The sequence below is a fragment of the Oreochromis niloticus genome, linkage group LG19, assembly GCF_001858045.2.
Source record: "Oreochromis niloticus isolate F11D_XX linkage group LG19, O_niloticus_UMD_NMBU, whole genome shotgun sequence".
Lineage (NCBI taxonomy): Eukaryota > Metazoa > Chordata > Actinopteri > Cichliformes > Cichlidae > Oreochromis > Oreochromis niloticus.
The window spans coordinates 28,511,113-28,531,985 of NC_031983.2; the positions used below are offsets into that span (position 1 = coordinate 28,511,113).

The window sequence follows — 20,873 nt, forward strand, 5'->3', positions numbered from 1 at the left end:
TAGCCTCAGTGGGGTGATACGCTACATGGAAACCATTATACCTGCCAAATGTTAACTGACGCTGTGAGCATGCTGCTATGAGCGTCGGGCTTAGTGCACCGCTGTGTGCAGCGCTTAATGCATAGTCTTCTTAAATCCATGTTACACAGGCCCTGTAACTTGATGAAAGTGCAACCTGCTGCAGTACTGTGAACATTTTTAAATGTTATAAACGGTGGTGGGGCAGCATGTGTTCAGCAGGAAGTTGTATCTTTAGTGCAGGGAAAATAAATTCTGTTAGCTTTTGTTACACAGTTATAAACTTTATTGCTGTGTGGATTAAATCTGAGAGTAAAATGTCAGAGAAATGCCAAGTGGATGATATTTCCCTGTTAAATAATACCCTTCCTGTGTTTTTCGCCCGCTTTGTTGCTGTTCTTAAATGTGGGGCCTTATCGAACACTTTCAGGTGATTGAGTTATGATGCAGGTGCTGTTGTTTGTAATGAGCTTGGTAAGTCCAGTTTTAATTGGAATAAGATGTCAAAGAATCTAAAACTTCCCTCGCCTTAATCCTAAATCCATTTCAGCTGCTGTTGTTTATGGATTTGTTTGCTTTGTTTTAATATAATTTCATTACTTTTCCAATTTTTGTCATTTTTGTAGATTTTATAAGATTTCTTATGTGTGTTTTGTGGTGATTGCTGTTGTGCTTGTTTGGTGTCACTGCATCACTTTATTACTTTTATCACTTTTACCAAGCATGTTTCAAAATATGTGAAACAGTAAGATATATATAGATCATTTGATTTTGAGGACATGCTTCAAATTAGGCAATAGATTTTCATTTTTCTCCATCCTTCCATGCATAATTCCCTCAACACTGAGTGGCCTTCATGGGGCTTCATCAAACAATGACAAACTGCTCAGAGCACATCAGTCCAATGCAACAAGACAGGTGAGACGTGTCTCCTTTGCACGTCATTTAGCCAAAGTCATTGGAGAGCAATGATAAGCCTGCTGGTGAATGGCTTGAATGAATGGTTAGCTGTGGCCGCAACCTCATTACGAGGACAAACCACGTTCGGCGGGAGGCTGATATCTCCGGCACAGGCGCACTCCGCAGTCTTGAATTTGAATAGAGAAAGGAGTAATGCTTAATGCCTTTCCCTCCGTGGGTATTGGCTTGTGTGGGACAGCGACCCGTGAAATGAATATTTTTGTGAGATGAGATTTGTTATACACAAAGAGGAAGTCCCGCTTCCCCGGCCGACACAGGAGAGTAGAGGTATTGTACGTTCACGACGTGTCGAGCTCGGAGAATGACAATACTTCGGAAAAAGGAAGAAGAAGATGAAGAGATGGGAGGAAATAAACTGGGCTTACATAAGATTACACAGAGAATCTGAAGCTGTCTTTTTCTACCTGATGTAGCAGATTGTGCAAGTCTGTCAAGTGTTCTGCATAATTCTTTCTTCTGCAAATGCTTTGTGAAAGTAGCTGAGTGAACTAATGACTTGCTTAATGAACAGTGGTGATTTTGAAATAGCCGCTACATTTATTCATAAGAAAATTGCTCTTCAGATATATATGCTTTTAAGAGAACGAGAGCTCCATTAGAGTCTTTCTCTGGAAGAGAGAAAGACTCTTTTTAAAAACATATTCAAAAATAAGCTGTAAACAAAAGCGCCCACAGCTCACGGTGATTAAACGCAATGAACTGATTTTTAAAAACTAAATACTGAAACTTGCATTAATGGATACAGCGTATAATTATTAAATCAAATGCTTTATTGAGAATTCTTTAAATAAAGCAGGTAGTAGAAATAAATATGAAATATTTGGTGACTTGACCGAATATTTAAGATTATTGAGATGTGTAACTGTATGGCTTGTAGAGGCCATGAAGGGGCTGCAGGCGGGTTGGGGGTTTGGTGACACTGCGCTCTGTTGTTTTGTTTTGTTTTTTATCATTTTCCTAGTTTGAAAAACAAAATCCCAGATTGCAAACTAAATGTTGCAGTGCAACGAGCAGGATGCACGTGCAGACCAGCGTTAGCAGTCCAGGGTGGACGTTATTGATCGCATTTACAAATTGGTCACGCTCTTCCTTCCTGATTTCACACTTTGAGAAATCAAAGTTTATCTGATGGCTGTTTATCAAAATTCACTCCAGTGTTTTATTTCTGGTCAAATTCAATAGAGATGCTTAAGTATTTGTAATTAATGGTAAAATCGCGTTAATTTTAAAAGCAATTGTAAATCCTTTGACTGACTTATTTCATTCTAATGATGCAAAGAGTTATTTTAGGTTGTAGAGCTTATTAGCACATTTATATATAATGTTCTTATAAATGAATAAGGTTGCTGCTTTCTCGTTGATAGTGATGGATTTAAATATTAGACCTGTTGCTAACAAAGTCATATAAAGGAATGCACATAGTGTGTAATGACAACGTCCAAAAAAAAACAGCAGCCAGGGGGCAGAATTGAGTTGACTGCAATCTACTGACATCTAGTGGTGAACTATTATACACTATACCTTTAAGCAAGCAAAAGCTAATTCTAATTATATATAATTATTATAGTTTAGTATTAAACGATCAATAAACATATTTTTTACTGCGCTAAAACTTTTAAAAGGCTTGCAGGAAGAATATCTGAAGAAATCTTAAGCTTGGCAGTCAATGCTGTATTTTTGCTAAAACTGGGGAAGAAAAAAAATTAAAAGATCATTTTGAGTCAAACAGCATTAATTTATGCAGTGAGTAACAACAACAGTTATTCTCAACACAAATAAGTCAGCACAGAAAGCCAATATTTGTAACATGTAACAATGCCTTTATAAAAACATCAGTCTCATAAAATATGTGTTCTGATGTCGCTGTAACGTGTCATCAGCTTTAATAAATTCATAATATAAAGTTCATAAGTCCAGTATTGGTTTGTTAGCATGGTGGCTAGCACTGTCACCTCACAGGAAGAAGCTCCTGGTGTCACAGCCGGCAGGCCTGTAAACAAGGTGTGGACCAAAGTGCAGATTCCACCCGGAGGCGAGGAGCGAAAATGCAACAACACCGTTTTATTTAAACAATGCAACAGATCAGAAGGAACTAAGGAAACCCTGGCGACGATTGCAACTAAAGAATTCACTCAATTAAGAGGGCAAAGAAACTAGGAAAACGCCAGAATAACCTTTAACGCTGATTCAGGAAGTCAGCTAAGGATAAGGTTTGTTTCTATGAAAGCATTCAAGAGAACTAGAAGTGAGGCACAACTCAGAATTCCTATATTACATTGAATGCCTCACCAACAAAACACTTTAATAAAGCACGGTTTAGGCAAACAACTAAAGAAGACATGTCATGAGTCAAACAGTCACTATCAGAAATTCAAAAGCTGTGAGGGAATCCATGAGGGAGCCTTGGGGCTGTCGTGGATCTGGGTGGGAACTCGACACTGGGCAAAATCCAGAGCAGAAACCCGGGATCAGGGGAAGTTATGTGCTCAAACAAAGTCTTTTCAAATAGCAGAGATGGCGCATAGAGGGGGGAGTCGGTCTGGAGAAGAATCCCAATAAGGTCCAAACAAACAACCTGTGTTCCACAGAGGGCTGATAGGGGGGGCTGGCAGGTGAGTGGGTTCAATGAAGCAGCAGGCAGTCCAGCATCCAACCACAACAAGAAGATGGCAAACTGAGCAACGAACCATCCAGCCGCTAAGTGAGCTGGCGATCTAGCGAAGAGTGGTTGCACACACTGAGCTTATATTTCCGCAGCCTAATCGCTCACAGATGTCGTCAATCCTGTAGAGCCCCAGGGCCCCGCCCAGGGGTGGAGACACCAGGAGCACAGGTACTGCTGCTTTACCCAGACCATGACACCTGGCTTCGACTCTTTCTCTGTGGACTCTTCTTCCCGTGACAGCGTGGGTTCTCTGGTCACCCCACTCGGGGGATCTCTCTGGGGTGCGCTCTGGTATAACAGCCATCCCACAGCTGTGTGTTTTGACAACCGATTTCCAATTAAAGATCAAATGAAGCTGTGAAAATATAAATGCACCAGGTAACGTGATCAAACGTGTGCTCTGACCTGAGCTCATTATAAACCCAGACAAACAGCCCACTCTGACCTTGTCTTGTCCCCCAGTGAGCCGCAGAACAATATCAGTATTTTGTATGTACCCACCTATTCGGTGGAAGGGGATTGACTTTTTTCTGTGGGTTCATAAATCTCCCCGCTCTACCTGGTCGAGCGCTGTTAGAATGCACGTGGGTTAGCTGGCCGGCTCTCTTGGCTGAGACTATAGATTTGGATTGACAGCTTTTCCATCCTGTCTGCCGCTGTTAATCATTGAAGGATTTCGGCTGCCGGCAAGCAGCTCTGCCAAGCGACCTTGAGCCCTGCTGGGGCCGAAGGACTCTAACTAAAAGCCTGTTCCCTTGTTACAGTACAGCAAGCAAGAGACACTTTAGCCAGGTGGCCCAATTGCTCCATAAGAGAGATTATAGCAAAATGTGCCACATTGTCAGAAAGAGTTTAATATGAATATCCATGCGGTTAATAGAATTAATACTCCTTGTGAATCATTTGACTTCCTGTGGGAATGCAGTGTTCGTCATCACCTTGGATCTCCATTGTACAGATTTATGTACAATAGCTGAAAAATGACCGAGACAGCACAATAAAGAGAAATAAGTAAGGAAACAAAAGAATATGACAGCTGTTGTCAGAGATGATTCAGTAGTTTGTCGACAGCAACTCTGTAGAAGGGGAATGATAGCAAACATGCAATATTTGTTGCCAAGAAGGGGAAAATATTAAATGTCGTGCAAAAGTGAAGTTAGATGGAGATCATGCAGCAGACATAAGCCTTTCACCCTGTCCTACAACGATGCTCTGCTCTGTCTGTCCTCCCTTCTTTCCATAACTCTCCATCTGTCTGAAAGACCGGGATCCAGACTCCAGTCCCAGGTTTTTGCTCCAGCCGTGCTGTTGGAACCAGCAGCAGTAAATGCCTGTTTTGCCTGCCTCGCTCCTCTCTCCCTCCCTCTCCTCCTTTGCTGCGCGCTACTCTGCTCTGCTGCAGTGGATGGTCCTCACGTTGCGCTCGCAACTCGTCTTAGTGGAGGAGATCTGAGCATCTCGCGGTCGTTTTCCCACCCTTCTTTGCCTTTTTAGCCGTTCCTTTTGCCAGCCCCTTACCTTTTCTCAGAAGGTTTGGATAAATGTGAGGCAAAAGTCATAGGATAGATGAGAGAGCTCAGGAAGTCTTTAATCCCGCATCTCATGCACTATGACTGTCTAATCTTCTGCTGTCTCCAAATGACAGAGAAGCTTGTGGTCCTAGATGCCTTCTGCTTTTAGACTGTGTGCCAGGTAAGTTGTTTCTCTGGCTTCATGTTCATTCATGTTCATCATGTGTTTGTTGTGGCACGTTACAGAGAAGCTCTGTTTCCCCATTTCTCCCTGAAGGAGGCTGATATGTTGTAATGAGGAGATATTTTGGTGGAAGTTATGTACAAACACAAGTCCAACACAGGCTGTATGTAACATGTGTGCACCTGCCTCCAGTTTTGTGCTTTTATAATAGACCACCTGAGCTTCTGTGCAAAAAAGAAAATCCTGCAGCAACTTAAAACTGTTAGTTGAAAGACTGAGGCAGCTCTGTTTACCTCCTGGTGCTGTAAAATGGTTTGCACGTTCTACATGCAGCCATAAATGATGTGGACTGACGGGAGCTCCATAAATGTGTATTTGAGTCCCTCACTGTGGTTTTTGGGGAGGGGAAGCAGTGGAAGAGGTAGTGTATACACAGAGTGCGGTGCAGCAGGGATGATAACAATGAGATTCTGTGACAGCGCTGTGAGGAGAGGGCACTGCCGTGGGTGTGTCAGCGTGTACATGTGGGTGTGGGGGCAGTTGTATGTGTCTAATGTAAAGTTTCAGCGGGCTGGGCTCTGTGTGGGCGGCTTTTGTGAATGAAGTGCTTTTAGTCTGAGTGCATGTGTGCGCGTGCGTGTTTGTACTGTTGCGTGTGTGTTTCCCTTTTAACGCTATCGTTTGTCGCTGCTCCGCTCACTGTGGTTGTGCCCTCACACGTAAGTGCACGCGCTCTCTTTTGGGAAACACTCGTCCGTGGTGCAGCGCCGTCTCCTCATCAGGTATTGGGTGGCGTTCCGCTGTGGGTGGTGACTTGGTGACGAATTACAACCTGGGTTCCCAGGTTCTCACCTACTGGTGTAAATCAGCTGCTTGGTGGAGCGCAGAGCCACAGCAGCCAGTTTGAGATGCTTTGGATGTTCACTGCTGCACTGCAGACAGACTCTCACACCGAATCTACTTAGAGACACGATGTTATTCAGCCACAGACAGCGTGGGCTCAGTAAAGAGGCTCTTCATCTATCACTTCACAGTATTTAAACAGATGGTTGTAATCCAAAGTGACATCCAGCAGGCTGTATGGTGTTTTTGCAGATGCAGGTGGACCAATCCCCAGGGAATTATCACCCATTGTACAACTGTGCACATAATGCTACTATGCTAAGTAATTAAATGACATAATCTAAACGTGTGAACTATAAACACTGAGTGCTTCTTCTGGCTCGTCTGCCATGCCCTCCCCTCGGGCAGTGCTCACTACTTGTACAGGATTTTCCTCACACATGCACTCTGTTGTATATTATTACTGTGTATAATGCTGCAAGCTGTGTGTGCATGTATGAGGACTCCTGCTTCGTGTCACACTGAAGTATCACTGTACTGTAGCTGTATGCATTCACCCTCAGCTCACCTGCTTGATTTTCAGCCTTTACAGTTAAAACAGGAAAAAAACAACCAAGTGACTCAATGCGTGGAACCAGTTTAAGTGTCAGTGAATTTCAGTCCATGTTCCAGCCCCATAAATAATTGAGTTTCTTCATGGATCAATAGTACTTGAGCACACATATGCAAAGCTTGAAGACTTCAAAGTCACAAGCTAATCCAAGTTTCCTTACTAACCATAATGAAGGAACGTGTCTTTTTCCCATATTTATTAGATCAGAATCAAATGCAGCAGCAGAATTTTAACAGTATCCAAAGAAAAACACTGTCATTTGAATTTAACTCCATATTCTGTAAATAGAAATTGAACATTCTTAAACTCTTTAAACAAACGCAGCGACTACAGATAAGATTACTTTGTGGAATTGTTTTAAATACATAAGAAACTATCATCAGGTTTTACGGTCCAGAGTACACATTTAAGAATGGAGCTTATAAAGCTACACTGTGCCCTGTGCAGCTATGATTTCAAACCTCAAGGAACACAATTAAGGCTTTGATTTTTATGTATGCCAAAGCATTTATCCTCTTGGAGGACACAATCTGCTCTTACCTCTCATTTACTTAATGCGCTTTAATGTGCCTCCATGATTGGCACATGTGTTTAAACACACACTTCCACTCATCACCTTCACAAACTCTTTTGCACAAAGCCTGAGCAATGAAACACAAGCTGCCAGCGTCTTTGTGCGTGTGAAGCAGTTTGCACTGATCTTTTGCTTTAGTGGATCCACCACCTGCCATGACGCCATCATTTACCCATATTTTGAAAGGTTCATGTATGTTAATAACAACACCCATGTATAAACCAGCCGTGTGCTCTGCTAAGCTGCTGGGCCATTACTTCATTCAGTACTGATTTGTTTTCGTCAAGCACCAAACTTGAGAAATCGCGTTTGTAGTATGTTACCTGGCTTACAATAACACGGAGTATAGTAGATTGTCTTGTCAGATAACTGCTCTGTGTGTCCCTTTCAGCACCCTTAGAGGGAATTAGGATGAAGCAGGAATTAGACAGATACAGCTGTTAGCCCCACAAAAACAATTTTATTGCACCAAATGTTTTTTATTTTTTTACAAAATAATAATGCTCTTTTCTGAGGATGATTGGCATGGCCTGTGTTCTTGCTATGTGTGTTTGGGCTGAGGTCTTTTTATCTTAGCTAGTTTGGCTATTTCACTTCTGTTTGATGCACCGTCTCAAAGCGCCTGCATGAATTAAGCAAATGTTTTCCAGAAGAAGCCAATAAAGAATGAAAAATGGACCAGTGGATATTATTTTACATGCAAAATGATAAGCGCAGTAAAGATTGCACAGATAGGAGAAGCCTTCTGAGAGCTCTTGGCGGTTCGCGTCAGATACTCCCGACAGCAGTCGTGAACAGTCAAACACTGAAAACAGTCGCCGGCTGTAAACAAATCAGAGGGAACGCGTGACAGCATCGAAGGATTCCTGCAGCCTATCATCTCTCTGTCTTGACATGTAGCTGTAGCAGTATGGAATATCACCATCAGCACATTGTAATGCTAATCATTTCCTTCTACTGTACTGCATATTAGGAAACTCCATGATGAGGCTGACAAGGAGCATTTAATTTAATTGTGCAAAGGCCTGGCAGTCAGACGTTGTACGGGAAGTGAGAGAGGTTGAAATGGTTATTCGCCTGCAAAGGTTGCAGACAGGTTTTGGAAAACACTGATGCTACAGTAACAAATCAACTTTGCAGTGCTCAGATTTCGAGGTTGGAGGTTGATTTTCACAGCTTAAGGAAAAATATTGTCACAGTCCAATAGTGACCAGTTACTGGAACGACAGAGAAGGAGAGGAGAAGTGGTTGCATACATTTAATGCGGTGCAGCCTCAGGAACTTTACTGCAAAGGAATGCGTCCCTCTGAAGACTTCATTTGTTATGGATCATCATTTCAGCAGCTGACATGGATGAAAGCTGTGGCAGGGCTGTGCTTAGGATGAGGATATTGCTCCGGATGAACGTGTGAACTGACGCACAGATGGTAGCCCGGCACCAACAATAAGTCACCAGTCAGTGCGGGGCATCCCACTTGCTGCAGATGATGAGCCGCTGATATGAGATGTGTCCTTTTTGTTGGACGTGAATGTGTTTGCGTGAGGCGTGCTAGCTAATGGGGTAATGGCTTTGCTGGGATAATGGTTTTGACTCCAATCAGAGTCCAGCTGACTCCATCAGCGCTCTCATTTTGGAACACTTACCCAAAAACACACATACATGAGAACACAGGCTGGATGCTATTGAGGTTCTGAGCAGCCGCCTCTTCAGAGGAGGCTTCTCTCCCAACAGAGAATCTTGAACTGAGCCCAAAAACAAAAATAAGAGAAGAAGAAGCCTTCTGTTCTTCTTCTGCCTTGGCATCTCTCCCCCTTCTCCTTCTCTGTGTGTCTGTCACTCACCAGCGCTCTCAGTCCACTATAGCTCTGCTTTTATCTCTCTCTCTCTCTGTCCCTGGGCAGTCAATAGGTTGCACTGCATCCTGAGTCCGTGCCAGAGCTCAGCCTCTGAGCCACAGGTAAAGCATTAAAGCCAAATGACTCATGCACTGAAACAGAACAAGCTCTTTGCTACTTGAAAGCACTGCTTGGGCTTGCTTCTTAAAAGTTTCACCTGAATAAGCTGCTCCAACTGCGATGCTTTTTCCCTTTAGCTGCACCGACACTTAGCTGACACACCTTTGTGCCTCCAAGTCAAAGGATGAAGTAGCACAAAGGGCACTGTGTGTGTGTGTGTGTGTGTGTGTGTGTACAGAAACATGAATTACAGTTTTTGTTTTCTTTGTTTTTTTAGAATTATTAGGTGGAAAATAAAAAGGACATACTGTTTATCGTTATTACCATTAACACGACGTCTTGAGATGGATCACTCTGATAATGCGTTCGCTTGTTGTTCTGCTAAACTCAATAAATGTGCCCTGTAAGTAAATCGACCTGACTATACTGTACTCAGAGTTTAAATAGGCAATTTGGGCAGATCACAAGTGCAATACACGGAGAGTATTAAGCTGACTATTACACAGAACTCATTACACTTAGCTTCCTACCTTTCTAGCTAATAAGAAAAGAACGTGAATAAACAGTTTATGTAAAATTATTTTAAATCCACACTAATACACAGTCATGCCAGCGCCTTCACTTTGTAGCTCTGGTTTAGCTAAGATTTGGATCTTTGCTCTTTCATTCACATATTTCCATCATACATTATGGGTGAGGGTGGGTTATATTTAGGCAGCCTGGGGCTATTTGGTACTTGGACAGAGTAACTGCTCTGTTAATACTAGTAAAGCACCTTAAATGCAGTTTAATGTAGTATTTCATCATCACATTGTCATCGATTGGGGAGACTTCATTGCCATGGCAACGATAATAACCAGCGTCAGCGCGAAGCTGAGAAATTAACAACTATGTGACGTTTTATTGACTCATCCATCCACCTGGGCTCCCTCTGGTTACACCGCGCAGAACAGAGTGATTATTACTCCGGTGAATATTAAAATATGTCATTTTTGGGAATTTGCCAGAATGACTAATGCTCTTCTTCATGTGAGAACAGTTTTGATATTTCAGAGAGCCACTTCTGCGTTATCCTCTTGTCCCCCTGCTGTCTTGGAGATGTGTCATCCAGTGCAAAAACATTCGTTTGAAGCAAAAAAGTTGACTTTGAAATTACAGACGAGTGTCCAGCATGTTCATCAAACATAGAAAATGTGATTAATTGGGAAAATGCCCACAATATAATTCAAAAACAACAAAACTGTGCAGCAAGCTTTGGACACAGAGTTTGAATATTTCACTTTATAAATATAAGATAAGCTAAAAAAAAACAAACCATGCAGTATTTATTCTATACTATCTAACAGGCTGTCTGTTAGAGTTGTACTGAATGCTACACAGTCAGTGTCACTGTATTACTGTATGCTGCACAGGCTGCTTTCTCCATGCTAAACATCAGGCACTTACGAGTGTGAAATATCCGCCACCTAAAGTGTGTCAAATACAGTAATGATGCAAGAGCACCATCCAGCTCGTTTCTTTGCTAAAGTTTTAAATTGCCGTGTTTGTTTGACACTGCAGCGCAGGGCCTTGCTCCCTTAGTTGCCATGGAGACACCATTAGGCAGTGGTGCCGCAACGATTTTTGTATTTCTTTGCATAACCCCATGCCAAACCGTGCTGGTTCTCGGGGACTCGCCCGTGCCAACTGCGTGCGTGGGTGGATAGATGGGTGCATGTGCATGTTTTTGTGACTGAGAGCGAGTGGGAGAGAAAAGAAGAAAGAGATCAAAACAAGGTGGGAGGGATTGAGAAAATTAACACAAAAAAGGGGCGAAAGAGTGACAAGGAGAGAAATGAATGATGGAGTGCACTGGAAACGCACCCACGCACGTGCACTGGCATATACGTGCTGATCAGACACACATTAGCTGTGCACATACGCCCCCCAGCAGCCATGACTGGAGTACACGCGTGCGAGTGAGCGCGGTGACTGTGTGGGTGGAGGGATGCCGCAACAGTGCATCTTATTTTGCCTTCAGTTTGATCCCTGCAGCCCCCTCACGGGAGCTTCTCACTGCGTTACATAGTATGATGCCAAATGCAAACTCGCTTCCAATTTTGTCGCGGATGAGAAGCTGATAATGACTCCAGTGGTTTTCAGATTCCTGAAAAGTGTAACGACTTGTTTTATGAGAGGAATAGCTACATATTGATGTATGGCACAGTGCAGCATAAAAGGGGCTCATTCAGTTACTCGTGAGTAGGAAATGACTTATCCTCATAGGCTTAAACTAGTCCCTTAAGACTATTTCCCTTAATGCAAATAATTATTGGAGAGGACCGTTTTTTTCACAAACTGCAGCTGTTTCCTGACATTCATTACTGAAAAACAGATCAGCCCGATTTCTTCTTCTGCTACAAGTCTGAAGTGAGAATGACTGAAGAGAGATGTGTTAATATTTTAACACATCGCATCTCATTATGTTTCTGGAGGACAAATAAATCTGGCTTACCAGGCTCGCATGTTGTCTGAAGAGACTTTCAGCCTAATATTTTTAATATGTGCACAGTGAAATCTTCTGTGTTGCATTGTCTTGCATGCATTGTTGCTTTTGGTCAGCAGATGACAGTGTTGGACACTGTTCATAGTTAATTTAAATGAAAACACTGTAAATGTGGCACGGTGCTGTGGTGGTTAACACTGGAAGGTCTCGGGTTTGAATCTATCAGCTTGGGTGAGGTCTTTAAGTGTGGGGTTTGCGTGCGCTCCCCGTGCCTGCGTAGGTTTTCTCTGGACACTCCAGCTACCTCCCACAATCCAAAGACATGCATGTTGGGTTGACTGGTCATTTTAAATCAGCCTTAATAGGGTGTGAATGTGAGTGGTGGGCTGACCTGCAATAGTTTTAGTTTTGTGTTTTTGTTTTTTGCCTTTTCAGTTTGGACTCAGTGGCTCGGTGGTGTAGTGGTGAACACATTTGCCAGCACATGAAAGTTCTGTCATAAAAACCCAGCCTCAGGGGACACAAGCACAGACAAACAGGAGAAGAACAACATCCGGCGTAAAATTTGTGCCAAATTAAACATGTTCATCCATCCAACCCTTTGGGAAATAAGGGAGCAGCCAAGAGTTAATTTTAATGGTTTAATTTCCCTTTCCTTTTATTAGTTTTAGCATTAGTTCAGCTACTTTCATTATTGTTGTAATAAACGTGGGAGGTATTGATTAGCAGCAGATTTAAATTCTGAAGAGAAAATAATAATAATACACATTAGTCACATTAGTTCTGCTGGTTGTGTAGAAATAAAAATATACCGAACTGACTAAAACTGAAGACATTTCTCTTAATTTTTTATACATTTGTTTATTGAATTTTGATTTGTGGCATTTTGCGTGATGAGGTCAGCTCCATTCTGGTGTGTGATTCCACCATGGTATTTAATGCAGAGATGGAGATTTAGAGTACAGATAGAACTGTCTTTCATTTGAGATCGTTCATAGCTGTGGCGCTTTGGTAGATGCATATGAAAATAGACGAGCTAGTTTTCTCTCTGTAGTCTACAAGTGCAGGACGACAGGGTCCCTTGATAGCACAGTACTTATTCCAGAAGCTTGCAGCAGCAAAAATTGGAAATGATTAGGCTTTTGTTATTGTGTTTGTGTTTGACTGATGCACTTCCAGTATATCAGTACACGGCTCCTTTTAAAAGGAGTAATGAGTAATGAGAGAGGGTGGAGTCCCTGGTATAGATCACAAAAACGTACCTTAAACCCGATAACGTGTAAGCTGGTGAAGGTATGTTGTTGTTCTAATCGAGACGATCTTCATTTGATCTGTGAAATACTCAGAAGCGCTCCGAAGGACAGCTGACTATTGTAAGACATAATGTTAAGTACAACAATTTTAATTACCTATAATATTTATTTACAGTCCTCCTCTCCTATCAGCCTTTCTGAACTACAGTATTTTCTAGTAGACCTCATTCCTACAAGGCAAGTTCAAAAACATCTTACCATTAATTAATACTACAATTTTATATATGATCAATTTCTCTCTATTAAGAGGATACATACCACAGGCTTTCAGGGGATTGTAATTAAACTGCTACTTACAAAGACTTACTTGACCCAGCAGTCTTAGCTAATTATAGGCCAATCTCCAACCTTCCTTTCATATCAAACATCCTTGAAAGAGTAGTTGTCAAACAGCTAACAGATCATCTGCAGAGGAATGGCTTATTTGAAGAGTTTCAGTCAGGTTTCAGAGCTCATCACAGCACAGAAACAGCTTTAGTGAAGGTTACAAATGATCTTCTTATGGCCTCTGACAGTGGACTCATCTCTGTGCTTGTCCTCAGTCCAGAACCTGGATACTGCTGATCATAAAATATAATATATTTAATAGAGTACACTGGTGCTATTAAAGGACATATGCTGCAATCGTTTGAATTGTGTCTATATGATAGATTCCAATTTGTCTTCTTTGGACATTGAAGGAGTTGGTGGAGTTCCACAGGGCTCTGTGCTGGGCCCAGTATTTTTTACATGACACAGTGTTCCATTAGACAGTATTATTAGAAAGCGCTGCATACATTTTCACTGCTATGCAGATGATACACCACTTTATGTATCCAATGAAGTCAGATGACACTAATTAGTTAAAGTGTAGGCATGTCTTACAGACATAAAGACTTGGATTACATCTAATTTTCTGCTTCTAAATTCAGATAAAACTACACAGCCCTAAACATCTTAATAACATGGTATCTAACCAAACACCTATTCTGGATGGTGTTACCTTGGATTCCAGGAACGCTGTGAGGAATCTCGGAGTCATTTTTCACCAGGATATGCCCTTCAAATATGCAGGACTGCTATCTTTCATTTGCACAATATCTCTAAAATTAGAAACATTTTGTCCCAGAGTGATGCCAAAAAAGTAGTTCATGCATTTATAACTTCTATACTGGATGTGATGGTCCTGGGTCTTTAATCTATTGTTACAAGTTTATGGACTTTTAGTTTGCTTCTTAGTTTGCATATTGTTAACTTTTTCATCTTCATCTTCTTTCCGTAGTGTATTTCATCTTGAATCCTTATTTTCTTTTGTTTTGGAGTTGATTTTTTCTCTCAGTGTTCTTTTCTCATGCTTTTGTGTCAGTTCTCCTGTTGTTTAGTTCAGTCTTTTATCTGGATTTCCCTATTTAGTTACTGCTTATCACCTTTTTTACTTTGGTAGTCATCTGTCGGTTGCATTTTACATTTAGTTTTACTTTCTCTCATCTTGACTTTGATTATTGTCACCTGCATTTCATTACCCAGTTGTGTCTACTTCCCTTAATTGCCCTCTTATGTATATATAGTGGTGTCTTCCATCTGTATTTTGTTCAGTGGCAGTTTGCACCCTTATTCAATGGACTTTGTTCATGTACTTGTTATTTTACAAATCAGGATTACATCCAAAATAAGGGTTTGGTTTTTGGTTAATTGAATTTATAATCTTAAAAACTAAAGCAGAAGACGTCACTCTCTGACTGCTGGCTTACTTGTGGTTGCTTGAGTTTTAAAAAGTAGAATGGGGGCAGAGCCTTGAATTTTCAGGCTGATATCCTGTGGAACCAGCTGCCGGTTTGGATTTAGGAGAAAGACACCTACTCTTCTTTTAAGATTACACTGTTAAAAAAAAAATCCTAGAAAAACAGTAATATTCCGGCAGCTGGGGCGCCAAAATAATACCAGAAAATAACAGAAAATAACTTCCTCATAAAAATACGGTTATTTTCAGTAATGACAATACAGTTTGTTGCCCTAATTTTACATGGGATTCTGCCTTTTTCAAGTCCTTATAAACATTAAATTAGGAACATTTTAACGTGATTAATTAATGAAATTACCTATAAACAAGGTCAATGAATGCGGCAATATGAATCATAATACTTAAATGTACAGAAATATACAGTTAACAGTTGGTTTAAATAATAATGGATTGCATGCCCTGGGACAGACTGACAGAGGCGAGGCTGCCATATTATAATAATAATTATTATTTGATGTAAAAAAAAGTTTATGAGAATCATTTTATATATTTTTCCATAGCATTACATTTGAATTTAACAGTTCAATCTTTCAAATAACGGACATATATTTGTGACATCATGATACATTTGTGAATGTATTTTAACAATCTAAATATGCATATGTACAGACAGATACATTTAAAAAACAAGAAAATTATGTTTTATTACATTACAGTGATTTTACATTAATTTACATTTGAAATGTGAAGTCACAGACTATTTATGTAAATTTAATGATATTCTAGAAGAACAGAACAAAATTGTAAAATACACAGTAAAATACTTTTATATTAGGATTTTTTTTTTACAGTGTACAATAAAAACATTTCTTTTTTGATAAAGCTTATAGTTAGGGTTGGATTAGATGACCCCTTCCCCTTTATTTTAATGCATCTTAAGGGGGATGCAGTTGGTGCAGACTATTGTAGGACTTCATGTAATGCACTGACCATTACTTCTATTCACCTTGTTTCACTCCCCATACAGTGTGTACTGCAAATACCACTGCAGCGTGTCATTAAATATTTGTCTTCTCTCTCCTCTAGTAAATGCTTTGTCCCGTCTCCCGATGCTCTCTTTTGCTTTTCTTTCATTGCATCTGCAACGACAAAACGCGGTGCATCATCGGGACTTCATGACTTCATATCTGAGCACTACAGGTATTTCTTACTGTCAGTGTGCTGGGTTACATTGTTGATCCAAGTCATGATCTTTTCCTAAATATAACAAAGTCCAGTTGGTTAGCTGTAGAGTTGGTGTCTAAAGACCAACCAGGGAGTAGAAGTGAACTTAAACATGCTTTCACTCAGGACACACACTGCTGTCTAATAACACTGTACAATTACTGTGCAAGCGTTGATTGTATTTTATGTCTTAAACTTCCTCATTTGGTAAGGCCAACTGTCAAAATTGGTCGTGCATAAGAACTGAAATTGGCTTTTAAATTTGTAGCAGCCTTCATGATGGACTACTGTGCCTTTGAAGCTGCTGCTCTTTTATTGCTATCAGTCTTTTTCTGGGTGTTGAATTGAGACACTAAGCTCTGGCAACCATTTCAGTATGAACTCTGATTTGAGGACCCATTGTGCTCCCTATAGACAGGCAGCCAGGGGAGATTCTGTAGGTCAAAGGTGAGACTGCACACTCATGGAGAAAATGAAGTCATCATAGCTGGGATTTGAGAATTAAAGAGACAGAGAGCAGCAGAGGAAGTGTGAGTGTTTTCATCTGTCGAGATAACAAAGGGCCTGGTCAGGGGTGTCTTCCAGGTTAAAGTCCACTGACTGAAACGTGGAAAGTTTTATATTTCCAGCTGTGAACGCTGTAATGCAGAGAGCATTTTTACACTAACCATACTGATAGCTAAACCAAACCAAATCCAGCATCTTTCATCGTACATTTGCTTAACTAGCTTAGATTGATAAGTAATCATAAGGCAAAGAACCCCAAAGATGCAAGTGTGTCTATCTTCAAACGCAGGGACAAAATAAGCAGCTTACAGTATGCTACCATTGACTTTAATGAACACTGAAACCGGTCATCATCCAAAAGAGTTTATGAACACAGACCCTGTGGAGCTTGACTGTCCCAAGGAGACTGGTAGGAGTACCTTCTCTGCTTGTCCTCTGTCTAGACGACTTTTTTTATTCCTCATTTACTTTGTATATGCTTTCTCTTATCTGCCCACGTCCACAAAGCTCTGCACATATCCTTTCTCTGTGTCATGAGTATCTCTTCCCCTTGTTTACTCAGTGAGGTTTTCAGCAGCATAAGCAAAGCTTTTTTGGTTTTGGTTTTTTCCTGGGAAATTATTTACTCCTGTAAATCCTTTCTGAAAGTCTCCCTTTGACTTTTGGCCAAGAAAGGACTTAATGCAAGTGTGCAGTTTTGATACACCAGACATCAAATCGCACAAACCAACCATCCAGATCTCTTCAAAGGTGATTCAATGATCCCTTAGAAGTCCTGCTCGAGTCGCTCTCTGTCCATGCCTTCACAAACTTTACATTAATACACAGATGGTGCATGTGAGACCAGCTAAGGCTGTATGAAGTGCCACATTGTGATCTAGCCTGTTTGTTAATGAGCAAACGGTTGCTGCTGTCACATCACTAAGCTATGTGATAAACTGACTAATTAGGTGGATATAATATGTGCAAATCAACTCTTTGAAATTCCAACAAATAATAAAGTTGTTTTAAGTTTGTGTGATGTCCCCACGCACAAGGGGACGTAGAGTTACACTGTTCACTGTGCAGTCTGCATGCAGCAGGTTTGATGTTGTCTGCAGATGTATTAGAATCACATTGTAATTCATTAGGTACGCCTGTTTAACTGTTTCTTAACCATGTGGCATCAACAGTGCACTGAGGCATATAGATGTGGTCAAGACTGATCACGGAGGTCAGAGGAGATTGACCAGACTGGAAACCAACAGTAATCCCAATAATCCCTTGTTATAACCAAAGTATGCAGAAGAGCATCTCTGAATGCACAACGTGTCAAACCGTGAAGATGATGGGCTGCAGCAACAGAAAACCAAACTGGCCGTCGCTCCTTTCAGCTAAGAACAGGAAACAGAGGCTACAAATCACAGAGGCTGACCAGAAGGTGACAACAGGAGCCTGGAAAATCACTGCCTTGTCTGATGAGTCTTGACATTGAGATGGTAGGGTTAGAATTTGGTGTAAACAACGTGAAAGCATGGATCCATTCTGCCTTGTACCAACGGTTCAGGCTGCTGGTTGTTTAGTGCTGTGGGTGGGGGATAGTTTCTTGGCACAATTTGGCCACTTGGTACCAGCTGAGCTTCATTCAAACCCCACAGCACACCTGAGTGTTGCTGAGCATGTCTATCCCTTCATGAACACAGTCTACCATCTTCTGATGGTTCACTGTACTCAAACAGCCTCCACTGGTACCAAATCTTAGAGAGACTTGGAGGCACCTTAGAGATGTGGTGGAACGGGAGACTCTCATCATGAATGCAGCTGAAATCTCTGCACCAACCGTGAGATGCTGTCATGTCAGCATGGACCAAAATCTCTAAGGAATGTTTCCGGCTCCTTGTTGAATCTGCGCTTTGAAGAGTTAGGTTCTGAAGGCCAAAGAGGGCATACGCAGTATTAGCAGCATTGGTGCTCACTGACACAAAGTGCACTTACATCAGCGCAATGATATGATTGGTTTATATGTTTCCTAGTTTAATAGATATAAATTCTATGACCTCATTAGACAGTTTCCCAAAGAGTTTATGGTTTCTAGTTCCTTCTAGTTATTATCTAGAACATACGGATCTTTTCATAAATTTTAGAATCAATGATGAGTAAAATAAAATGGTCTAAAATAAAGTCTCTACACCATGAAATCTACAGTCAGTTCAATACTGGCTATTCAGGGTTCTTCGAGAGGATTCTCTCTCACTTATAACACCTCTGACCATTTCAGCATAAAGTGACAGATCTGAAGGTACCTGAAGCGATTAGAACAGTTCAGATCATATTTCTTCCATAAAGTGTCAAAGCTGGAAAAGTGGTCAGCATCACAGAGGGCTGTGAAATACTTCAGACCCCGTCTTCTCCACTGTGAAAAGGTCAAATCCACTATGGAAGGTGGAAAGAGAGCCCAGAGAGAAAACTGTAAGATATTTAAAGTAAAGGCAAAATTGAATCTAAATTCTAAGAGTAGCAAGGACAATTGGGTTAGAGGAATGGCAGGACAGTCCTAATGGATGAGATGACTATACCAAGGCAGGAAGAGTAGATAAATGACATGACCGAGGCTCTGAAAGTGCCCCGGTCTGTCTCAGGAGTATTAAACCAGAATGAAGCCCAGTAATAATAGATAAATACATAATAAATAAATTTAGGAAGGCCTTCTACATCCTGAGGGCACTGGAGAAAGACTTTGCTCGCTTTCAGCATTTTACCTGAGAAAATGAAACTAAAATAGCCCGTTCTTTTTCTCCAAACCTAACACGTGTTTAATGGGCACTTTTTTACAGTAATGGCTACATTAAGGCATTACGTTCTGCACCGTAGCTCTGTGGAGGAGGCAGCATTAATCCTACCAAGAAAAGAGAAGTGTGTCCTGTAACTCTAAAGTGGGGCACCTGTAAGCCTACATTCAAGACTTGATGTTTTCTCACAGTTAAAGTGAGTTGAAATGCTGCATCTTAACTGTGCCTTTGGCTTCTGGAGAGCAATCTCAATTCACCAGGTCCAAGTTGTCGTTGGATGGTCTGTAAGTCTTTGTGCGGCTGCTGATGTTTCACGTTTTCTACAGATTTCTAAAAACAAAAAGGAAAAGCTGACTTGTGTTGAATCAGGAGTCGGCAACATTCAATGGAGCTGGGCTGAACTAAATTACTTTGTAATTATAGTAATTATTAGCTTTTCATAAGTAATAAGATTTAAGTAAAAAGCCAAACACTTGCAGTAGCTGAACTTTTAATTCCCAGTCAGTGGTCCAGTAAGTCCTTTCCAGCCCTTCGGAGAGCTTTTTCCTCTGGACTAGAAGTGATTTGGTGAAACATGAAGATAACTGGAGCAGAAATGAGATACATGTAGACTGATGGTGTGGCTCCTTATAATGGATTGTGTGCATGGGTGCAGATGCAGAAGAAAGTTCATTTCCAACAGGAGTGCACATATCAACAGGCGGAATGATTTTACACCACCCGGGGTGTTCAAAAATGCGTCTTGTAGTCCTTTTCAATGAATGTTGAAAAACATCCCCAAGCCACATTTCTAAACCCTGACCAAGACTGCCCACTGTCCCCGTTTGTTTTTCTGACATTACAGAGAACGTTGTTCATAATTGTCCCGACAAAGTGACCAAATGTGCTGCCACGAGCTACAGTGCTGCAGAATATATGAGTCACTTTAGTGCCATCTATTTCAGCTGCTCCTGGCCTTCAGTCAGTCATCACAAGAATGCAATTACACCCACTCCCCCAAAGCTCCTATTAATAGCTGCAGATAAATCATCAATGTGACATGCCCATGACATACCAAATTCTAATCAGGTGATTATGGCGAGAGCGCGGTTCCAAACTTAATGCGTTCGACAATACAGATGAGGAATGATGGCAATGACCCGAACAAATCAAATCTGATTGTCCCCCAAAAAAAGTGGTACCGAGCCTTTGAACAAACGGTTTTCACATTTACGCCTTCTCCACGTGGGCTCTGTAGTAACGTGCCACCGCTGGGATGATCCGGTGGCGATCTAACACCTTCATTTCCAGGTCGGTGTGAGCTGAGCAAAACACATCGACAACCAGCACCCCCTCAACCCTCTGACCCACCCCCTCCTCCTCCTCCTCCTCACAGCTGATCTGTAGAGGATGGAGCCAGAGACCTGCTGACTAGTAAGAGGCAGGGTCATTAGGCCAGGTGGTGCTGCTGTGATACCCGCTGTGCAGCACATGTCTGGCATTAACACCTACAGACATGACTATAGATAAGC

The 20,873-nt window shown here is 41.4% G+C and overlaps 1 protein-coding gene across 8 annotated transcripts in view; it reads left to right on the forward strand.

The window, feature by feature from the left end:
- Positions 1–20,873, forward strand: part of dlgap2a (discs, large (Drosophila) homolog-associated protein 2a) — a 190,193-nt gene that overhangs the window by 55,265 nt on the left and 114,055 nt on the right. For 2 of the 8 annotated variants that reach the window (XM_025900784.1, XM_013271950.3), the window contains exon 1: positions 4,879–5,356. The exons of the other annotated variants lie outside the window; for them this stretch is intronic. The gene's annotated coding sequence lies outside the window, so the exon portion shown is untranslated. Of the gene's footprint in view, positions 1–4,878; positions 5,357–20,873 lie in introns of those variants that run through there. 8 annotated transcript variants of the gene reach the window in all.